We start from the raw sequence: 11,373 nt of genomic DNA on the forward strand, positions 1-11,373 counted from the left end.
ACAAGGCACATTAACAATGTAGAAGTCATTGGAACGTATGAACATATCATGAATCCTTCACTTAGTCACAATTTAGCTATATTACATGATTTCTAGTTCCTTAGGCATTTTATCAAACACCTTACATGCACATCTTAAGGATAGGTGAATTCATCAAATTATACATCATGAACAACCAAATTTACATGTTTCCAACTCATATGATATCATGAATTCACCAAAAACATATAAAGATTCCATCTTGGGAATCATCCAATATCAATAACATGATCATCAACACCCAACAATATAGGAATCATACTTTATAATGAAAAAGAGGAAAACAATCAAGCATCAACATGGGTATGATCATATCACCATAATCAACTAAGCTTTTGTATTTTAAATATTTATTCTTGAACTCTACCAATGAAAGGAATCCGTGGATGAACTCTACGCATACCGTAGAAGGATGATTCTTGATGATTAATGAAGGAATTTCCTTGAAATCGGATCTTCAAGCTTAATTATGCAACCCTAGTTGTTTTTCTCCTTTAGTGCTCTTGGATGATGAGCTTTGAGATGAAAATAGGGTTGTAATATGTTTAGAGGCTATATATTTGATAGGGTTAAGTTTAGGGACGTGTAAGCAGTATTCAAAGACTTAATTACCTATAAAATAACTCAAGATGGAGTGTTTTTGACACCTGGAATTGGTTTAGGCGGCACCCAAGTGATCACCTATGCTTGGGTTGGACGGAGCCTAACCAATCGCCTATGCTTGGGTTAGGCAGCGCCTAACCAATCGCCTATGCTTACTGTCTCTCACGAAAATGGGCATAACTTTTTGGTCGGGTTTTGGATTAAGGAAAAATTGGTATAGTTGGAAAGCTAATTTGATTTTTCAAAATTTAGTGGGTCTAAATCAGCTAAAATTCCACATTAACATCGATTTATACTCTTTCAAAGATGACCCTTGCAAAATCGAACACTAAAACTTGATGGATTCAAAAACTCTTATCTTGTATTTCCTTAAGTGACTCATATGAACATGCTTAATGCATCATAAGCTATCCTATCACTAGGATATTCATTTTAAGTCATGTATTCAAGTATGAATCACAGGATTTGAAACATGTGGGGTGTTACAACTCTGCCACTGTACACCTACGTTATTGCCCTGCCAGTAGTACAAACTCAGGGCTTATACCGCCTAGATTTTATCATTATGTTAAAGTTAAAAATAATCAAAGGTTGTGCACTAATGAGATGGTTAATAAAAATTTAAAGGCTTTATAAGATGCACTGAGAAGCCTTAGAGGGCTTGGAAGTAATCAAGTGTGATGTATGAAAAGTTGTGTACATTTCTCAATGTTGAGTTGCCTCATGATTACAAGATGCCGAAATTCAAAAAGTTTCATGAGTTTCGAAATGCTTTATTTTATTTGATGACTTACTATGAAAATTTAATTAGTGAGGGAGAAAATGAAGGATTACAGGTCAAACTATTTAATCAAAGTTTTAGTGGAAAGGCGCTAGAATAGTACGTTAAGCAAGATGTGACTAAATGGAACTCCTAGCATGACTTGGCAAATACATCTATGGATCTCTATCACGAAGCATCAAATGATATTTTTCATGAATATGGCATATTGTGGAGACAAAAGACAACTAGGGTACAATTCAGAAGAGGCAATATGCCATACATTTATTGAAATTTTAAAGATTGCAGAAATGATTAAGGATGGCGTCAAGATAGGAAGAATAGCAAATTTGATAGAAGTCCAATACAATCATAAGGGTTTTCAGACTGGCTCTTTAAGAAATTAAAAGAAAAAGTAGAATGAAGTTATGGGGAAGTGATTCAAAGAGGTTCATCCAATTGCAAGCGATCTTAGTGATACCAACCCATTACTCTACATGTACACTATTCGGTCTTCAATGCACAAGAAATATATCATGCTTAACCTCTACCACAAAATTATCAAAATAATGCTCCTCGTGCCAATCAAAAAAGTAAGCCACCTAGAATTTTTATGCCATTGGAAGAATCTCTTACTCAGCTTTTTGAAATGTTAAAACAAGAAAAACTACCTCATCCAGTGGAAGCAAAACTTGTAAGGACTTTTGCTAATTTGTATGATACAAACAATCAATGTGCTTACCACTTTGGAGTTTTTCGACATGATACCGAGAAATGTATGACTCTTACGAAAAAAAGTTAAGGATTGTATTAGACAAAAGGTGATAACACTTGTAGAAGCACTAGCCAATGTCCATAGTAATCCATTGTCTAATCACAGGACATAATCATTAACATCATCAGTCGCGATGAGGAATGAAATTCCCTCCAAAATGCACTTTTGGCATTCTTCTATCTCAGAGTCATTGTTTTATTTTCTAGTAATCGTGCTTTCTCATTTTGATTTCCGTGTAATCGTACTTTATGGTTTGATTTCCTTGTAATCATACTTTCTTGTTGTAATGAACTACGGTCAACCTGATTTCCCTAGTGGAATACATAGGTGGCCTATATAGGCTTTTGTGTCACATTATCAAAAATATTAAATATTTTACTAATTTGTGAACTACCTTTGACCGAAATTTCAAAGAATGGAATACGTAGGTGGCCTATGTCATCATTGATCAATCCCTTAGAAAATTTATTTTTCCATCTTATGGTGAATCTATGTTTGATATGATTCCTACCACAAAGGAATACGTAGGAACTACTAGCTTGGTCAGATTCCCCATAAGATTTTCATAGAATTAAGGATAAATTTTTTGAAAGGATCTCAATTTTTTATCAAGGGGATCTTTTCTCAAGTTACACCGAGATAACATTAGTGCATGTAAATGGGCAGATATTTTTTAGAAAGTCTCACAAATTTCACAAAATTTGACATTTGCTACAAAAGTAAACACAAGACATTGCTAAAGCTGAAATCAGGGCATTATTTTGAGAAGTTATAAAATATCAAGCTACATTAAGCCAGAAAGAACTCAAGTATTTTTCAAGCTACGTTAAGCCAGAAAGAACTCAAGTATTTTTGCATGCTAGACTTAATCATAATTTGTGAGAAGACCTCAAAAATTTCATACTAAATGATATCGTAAGTTACAAGAAAGTTCGAGATTTTCTAAACTGGGGAAGACATTTTGAGGAAGATCTTTAAAAACTTCACAAACACTACACTTTAAGCCTGCAAATCGATGATCAACAAGGAGCATCAGGAGAGAAAGGCAACACCAACACAGTAAGTCTTTCAAACTAAGAATTTTTCTTTTGAAGTAGGAACAATGAACTCATAAAGTTGACAATGTTAAGCATTACAAAGGACATTATGAGACTCATCAAAAATAATCGGGCATAACTACTAAGAAACAAGGATATCATTAAAAATAATATCTCTAAATCATCAAAAGTCAAACAACTTTATCTTTAAACTCTATCTTTTGTGACGCTCTTAACTTAGTTATAGTAAATTGCTATGTTATTAATGAGTGTTGTTTGAGTTATGCAGGTGATGTTATATAAAGGCGCCTCTAAAAATAATGTAAACTAATTCTCTCAAAGTTTGAGGATTCAGTCAAGAAGCTCAGGACATTGTCAAATCCTTTTAAGGATTTCTAATTCAAAGGATGAAGTTCAATAAATAAACTTATATCTTTTCTTATATGTTAGGGTTTTCTACCCTCCAAGAAAATTACTTGATTGTCAACCCATTTAAGGTGACACAACTTATTATATTTGGGTCATACACTCTTTCAAAAGGACATATTGAATGGTCACTTTACTCGAGATGACACATTTTATTATATTTAGGTCATTATCCCTTCCAAATGACATATCATATTTGGGTCATCCACCCTTTCTAAAAGGGAAAAACTTATTATATTTGGGTCATCCACCCTTTCAAGAGGAAATTAAATTGTCACTTCATTCGAGGTGACACATCTTATTAAATTTGGGTTATCCACCCTTTCAAAAGAATATAACTTATTATATTTGGATTGTCCACCCTCTTAAGAGGATGCATCATATCTTCTCATTATTTGAGATGACATAATATTATGTCATGGATCTTTACCTTCTTTTGAGTGATATTTTATTATGTTATACATCATCAGCTTTTTTAAAGTGACATCTTATTATGTTAGGGACTATCACCTTCTTCAGAGTGACATATGATTATGTTATGGATTGTCACCTCCTTTAAAGTGATATATTAATATGTTATGTACCATTACCTTTTTCATAGTGACATCTTATTATGTTATGGACCATCACCTTCTTTAGAGTGACATCTTATTATTTTATGGACTGTCACCTGTTTTAGAGTGATATATGATTATCTTATGAACTGTTACCTCTTTTAAAGTGATATATTATTATGCTATAGACCATTACCTCCTTCAACATTATATGTTATGAATTGCAACCACTTTCAGGATGGCATACTAAAACAAGGTATGCAGAATTGCCTTCCTATTGCATTTGCTATATATAATTTTAGTGTAGGTAATTAATTAACATATTGAACTGCCATTCCATTCAAAGTGGCATGTTATATCTAAAATAGATTGGTTGTCCTTGTATGAGACATGTTGGACAATCACTCTATTCAAAGTGGTATGTTATGTTCAAAATGGGTTGGTCGTCCTTTAATTAGACATGTTGGATCGTCATTCTATTAAAAGTTGCCTATTATATTCAAAATGGGTCATCCACCCTTCAATTAGACACATTAGACTGTCACTCTATGATACGAGTACGACTTTGTAGATGGATATATTTTTGAGTTTATTATACTTAACCGAGAAGGTACACACATTAAGTGTGATGAAGGCTAAAAAATTATCCATAATGGGCACTACATAGGTGCCTAATGTTAACTTGGTCATTAAAGGGCATTATTGCCTTTTCACCTTTTATTTGAGATGTAATATAATTAGAATATTTTAGGTCTTTTGCTAGTTAGTTGATTATTTTTGACTCCTGAAACTTGTAACACTTAAAAGTTCCCTCTAAGTCTGTAGAGGAACAACAAAACCAAAAGTAGGGCTAGGCAAGTGAAGATTCACTTGTGTCTATATTATGGGCATGATACGTTGGTGTTTAGAGGAGGTAACATCCCTCTTATGTAAATATAAGAGTTAGGTTTGTGTCGCAGATTGTGTTAAGGGTCCAAGAGTGTAAGAATTCTTGGATTCTTAAGATTGTCCCTTCATTTGGTCTAACTATTTATCATGTATCTTTTTTAATCCATTGGTTCCTTGTTGTTATTAATGTACCCATAACTTTCTTGTTGTTGTAATCTTGTTGTTTATGTGTTGACATAGTGAAGCCGTGTGAGGCCTCTTTGATTCATTATAGTCCTTGTAATATTGTATTCTCTATCTACTTTTTTGAATATTATTGCTGTTTTCTTGTAAACATGGGGAAGCCGAGTGGGCCTTTGATTCTCTATTGTTGATCTAATAGATCTCTTGAATTCGTGTTGTATGTTTGATCTTGTATTATTTGGTATCAAAGAATGGCTTGATGTTGTTCCTACAAGATCACATCTCAAGTTTGCTTGTTATAAAAATATATAAAAAAAGTGTTCTTGTTTTTGTTCTTGACCAAATCTGGAATTTGTTGTTGTCTTAGCAGAAACCTTAATTATGTGTCTAGATCTAGTAGATTTTTGTTTGTCTGGCGTGTTTCTAGTGTTGGTTGCTTTCTTACTAACACAAAAGATGTCTAGATCTAAAGATTAGCTTATAATATTTATTAATGTTTTGGTGACTAGAAGATGGTCGTATATGGTGCCTTGTTGTTTACAATTGGTGGTGTTGTGTTATGTTCTTGAAGAAGTTGTTATTGTGTTCCTGAAAGTTGTTGTGGTGTTTATCTTGTTCTTCATATATTCTTGTCCGTCACTTCATTCAAAGTGACATGTTACATTCAAAATTTATTATTCATCGTTGAATGAGACACGTTAGATGTTACTCTACTGTAAACGGCATATTACATTTAAAATTAGTCGTCCATCTTTTAACAAGGCAAATTGGACCATCACTCAATTCAAAGTGACATGTTAAATTCAAGATATATTACTCGCTTTTATTTATACATATTGGGTTGTCGCCCCATCCAAAGTGGCAAACTATTTTTAGAACATGTTGTGTAAATTTTTTCATCAACTATATCAGCATAGCATGTCCAAACAGGTTTGCACCAATTTAAGTTTGTGAAACACAATATTTACATCTATTCATTTGTTTGAGTGGTTGTCAAGAGATTCTAAAAGGATGAAATTGTCAAATCAAAACCATATGTGGACAACTCCAAAACGAACGCAACACAACCTGGAAACTTTTTGTAGCACCAAACTAGGACATAGTTTAGAAGAATATCAAACTCTTTGTACCCAAGCTAAAGGATGACTTCCACCACCACCAAACCAAACGCCTTTTAGAAGAAATATAGGAAACTTTGAGATATTCTTGTTTTAGTTTCAAATTCACGATATGTCTAAATTCATACTAGAAATAACCTTCTCTTTTCTTCAAATCCAGGTGATAACATACTCAGAGTTTAAGAAGTTATGTCTTGGTAAATTCTTGTCTATGAATGTGAAGGATCTAACATTCATAGTTAAGAGGTTACAAATGTCTTCTTCTATACTCAATTGACTTCTTACTCATCCTAAGCCAAAGATCATCTAAAATAAAAGACTACCTTTTCTACCCATCATATCGAACTACAAATAGTCTGATTCTCTAAGTCATCAGAATATATAGGTTGGGCTCTGTGTTGAAAACTCAACTGAATTCCATCCTCCCCCTAATCCTATTACTCCCCAATTTTTTGATTTAATCAAATTTCAAAAAAGGACTAGCCTGTGAATTCTTTGAAAATTACGCATTAAAATCAAGCTTTATGAACTACAAGTGGTCCGAATTTTCATGCAACCTGAGATATGTAGGAAACACGATACCAGGGTCCGCTATAAATTCCTTAAAAATCATGCAAAAACCAACCCCTTTCATGAAATGAATTTACGGTCGAAAAAAATTTGGAACATCAAACTCCCTTTGCCAGGTATACTTCCATCCACCTACTTAAAGGGAGGGGGCAGTTGTTGACACCTAATTTTTGCCCTCCACGACTAAATTTTATTTTGAAGTTTCTTTGGTTATTAATAAAATTACAACATTTATTTTATTCAAATAAAAAACTTTTTGAAATATTTTTAGGTGATTTTTTTCATTTTTAAGTAGCGATTATACGTTTTGATATTTATATATATATGAGATCATATAATTTTATTACCTAAACAATAATTTTATTGAAAAGTTTATTCTAATCAAGGTTTGTCTATAGAATTAATTCAAATGAATAAAATATTGATCCAAATATAATTTATTCTTAAAATTAAATTTTTTGAAAAAATATACATTTGATTTTATGAAACCAAGAAACTCAAAATTGAATTGGATGTTAATTTGTATCGAATCTTAATTTAATTTAGTAAATTTACTGAGTTGAACCAAGATTGAAATCAAATTGATCACAATTGCAATGCAATTGATCAATTGATTTTCATTTTTGGCTAGAAATGACTAAATACCAATCTATGGGCTATTTAATAAATGAATATTCCCAATTCCTTAAACCCATTTTTATTTAAAACAACTTCCTTTCTCATTTTTCTTTTGGGCCATTACCCTAGCCCAAAAAACCACAGTTGACCTGTTCATGCCAATAGTTGTAACGACAACCAACCTTGCACCATAGAACCACCCCAAGACCCGATCCTTTTCCTCTCCTTTACACATCAGCAACGTAAAACCGACAACCCAAAAATCAATAACTTTAACATTCATTGAAACAACTTCAACCACTACAACAACATCCATCAATAAAGGTTCAAGCAAATATCAAACAACAATATCGCGAATCAACCCCCACCTATCCCATAACTCAAACCCGATAACCCATCCAACTCAATTCATCCAACGGACCTTCATATGTTTTTTCAATTTAAAATTAAAATTCTATACTTAAATAGTATGATACCAGATGGCAACCTTATCTTTTAGTGAAAATTCCAAAATTACCCTTAATTTTCTTGTTTCCACATTAATGGGCTTCAAAGATTTGATCCCCTTTCGATTATATAAATTTTTCTAATTTTTCATTGAAAAGGGATTTTTTTGAATGAAAAAAGGGACTAAAATTCTCTACTCGGTTAGGATTTGGACTTTCGGTCCCCAACATAGAATTTTAAGAATTTTGATTTAAGTTTTATTTTTTCTTGTCGTTCTCAAATTAAAGAAATTGGTGAAATAGTCATCGTCAATTTGTTGTCTTGGTTTGCTGCCCTGAAAAAGCTGAACAAACTTTTCTTTTTATTTCGTTGTCCCTTATTCTTCGTCGTCCTTTCTTCTTCATATTATTAATTAGTAAACATGTTAATTGTGGGACTATTTGTTGTAGAAGCCTCGATGGCCGTAGGATTTTTCTATGTGATAGTATTGTTACGTCACGTATTGAATCAATATTTTTACCGTAATGGTTCATTTTAATATTTTGTTTCCTGAGTGCACTGGTTCATGTTGTTGTTTTATTTCAATCCATCCTCCATCTAATATTGTTCATTGTTTGAATGAATTGTTTGAAAATATACGATTCATTAATGTATGGCCTAGCTGGTCTTATTTATTTAATGAAGATTTGAATGATTTTCCTATTCATACTTGGTGTCAATATCATTTTAATTTTCTACTTATTAGTTGGAGATTTTTATGTCATGCCTAGTCTTGAAATTTAGTTTAGGCTCATGTTAAGACTAATAATATCTTAAAATACAGTAATTTAATTATGTCTACATGATTAAATTTGAATGGTGTTAATTTCTTTTGACTGAAAAGTTTTTAGAATCCTTCTTTGTTCTTTATGCAAGAGTATGATTGAACTTATTTAAAAGAAAGTAGTTTTTTTATTTAATGAAATTGTATGGGAGTTGAAGTCATGGTAAGTTGAATTCCGCATTATTACTATGAGCATACTAAGCTCGTATGCATCAAATTGGTGTATGTGTGTGATTTTTAATTTTTCATTTTTTACCTTAAACCATTGTCCAATTAAAGGGCCTCTTTACTTTTCATTTGATATTAAAAACTAATGATGCTCAGTTGCTGCATTCATTTTTGTAATACACACAGGTGAAACCTTCCAGTTGATGCCAACATGATGTTCTGTATGAACCATTGATAATGGTGTTGGTTGCAAGCATATCCTAAAGCTTCCTAAATACCCCATGAGTGTTTGAATAGTTTTGAATTTTGTTTGGTTGTCCAGTTTATTCATATATCTTTCTTAATATGTCTTGGTATATAATTTGGAGGTGGGGCATGAATATGAATATATCAAGTTATTTCACTGGCCAATCTCTTACATAATTAATTTTATTTAAAGATCTATATTGCTATACTTTTCTCATTAGAGTGATTAAGTAAAATTTAATGGTTACATGTATATTTCTCCTTTAAATTCCTGACATTGCTAAATCTTTAAGTCATGTTGAATAACTTTGGGATTTTGGTATTGTCAAGTAGTTAAGCCCTTTTCCTATTAATATTATTAATTAAAAATTGACTTATGTTAGTTTTATTTTACTTTAAAGCATGTCACTTTTTCATGGATGAACATAAATTTTAATCTTTTTTTTGTTGCATGTGACACCAATTAGGGTCCGAATGGACTCTTTTTTACATATTCTAGCGGGACGAAGTCCCCTTAATCGAGTTCAAGCCTCAATCAAAGTCAAAAATAGACTAATACATTAAGAAATGGGACTAATATATACAGATATACCATAGTATACAACATTAAATAAAGGCATGGAATGAATATGTAATACCCGTGCCTTTTTCCTAGCTAGAAATCATCTCAAGGATGCTAGAACTTACTTTGAAATGCAAACCTATCTTTGTAAACATGATATTTTTTGTTGAGATTTTCACTTTCTATCACGTGAGAAATTGAGTTAGCTTTCTAACGGTACCAATTTTGTCTAAATCCGACATCGGACAAGAAAGTTATGGATGTTTTACTTGGAACTGTCGAAAACTCCCAAGTATGATGACTAAGTTGATGGACCACCATATAAGTGACAGACCGCCACTTTGATCGTCAAAGCCAAGGCAGTCAAGCCATGTACTGGATATGGACTGACAGAGAAGTTGACAAACCATCAAAGTGGTGCTGGACCAACATCCAGGTCGTCAACTCTTATCCAGTGAACCCTATTTCTGGTCCACGTCTGACGGACTAAGTGATGGACCATCATGTGTCTGACGGACTGTCATGCAGACCGTCACATATCATGTTCAGTTTATTTCTGGATTATTTTAACAGGGGTATTTTGGTCACTTATCACTAGCCTATATATACCTAGATAAGTACGAATTCAGCCATTATGCTCATTATTCTTTCACAAAAAAAACTAGGGTTTCTCTCTAAATTTAATCTCCAATAACAAGACCCAATCCTCTTCAAGAATCAAAGAATTTAAAACCCTTCAAGTTCAAACAACATCAAAAACCCTGAGTCAGGTATGCGTAGTGTTCATCTATAGACCCTTTTCGTTCATAGATTTCAAGAACCATGCTTTAAAATGAGAAACTTTGATTTCATTGTTGTTATGTGATGTTGTTCATGTTAATGATCATTGTCTAAGCATCAATATATTAATTTATGTAGAATTCCATGATGTATGCATGCTTGTAGTTAAAACCCATGAATTTGGAGGTTCAAGATGATTAAAACTGTTGAGAAAACCTATCCCCCAAAGTGTGCACTTAAGGTGTTTGTTAAAATGCCTAGAATACTAAAAGTCATGATTCCATGACCCCATAGAATTTAAATGACAAGCTATATCAACTCTAAAGATGATTCCACATGAACTTCCATGCTATGGATATATGTTGCTAGTATGATTATGCAATGAACATGATATTAAGGTTGTGCAAGTACTTCCACGTGACATGAAATCCTTTACATGTAATACATTGTTGATAACCATGTTTAGTATGAAATCCCTTAGGTATGATCTTATGAATTGTGGACTCAAATCTTGTGATCAAGTCATGTCATGTGTGCCAGTTCCTTCCATCGAGTCCTGGGGGTATTCGTACCCAAAAAACATAGCTATGTGCCTAGATCCCTGTCGTGTTGTCACAATTATCTCAGTCAAGACACAATATATAGAACTCAATCATTCATATGACTCAGGAAATCGGGTGTTCAAGCAGTAATTGGACATGTTCGTCATAGTCTTCACTGATAATATTCTGGTCTATTCTCGCATAGAGTGTGATCATTCAGACCATCTTAGAATT

The sequence above is a fragment of the Capsicum annuum genome, chromosome 6 (assembly GCF_002878395.1).
Source record: "Capsicum annuum cultivar UCD-10X-F1 chromosome 6, UCD10Xv1.1, whole genome shotgun sequence".
NCBI classification, from domain to species: domain Eukaryota; kingdom Viridiplantae; phylum Streptophyta; class Magnoliopsida; order Solanales; family Solanaceae; genus Capsicum; species Capsicum annuum.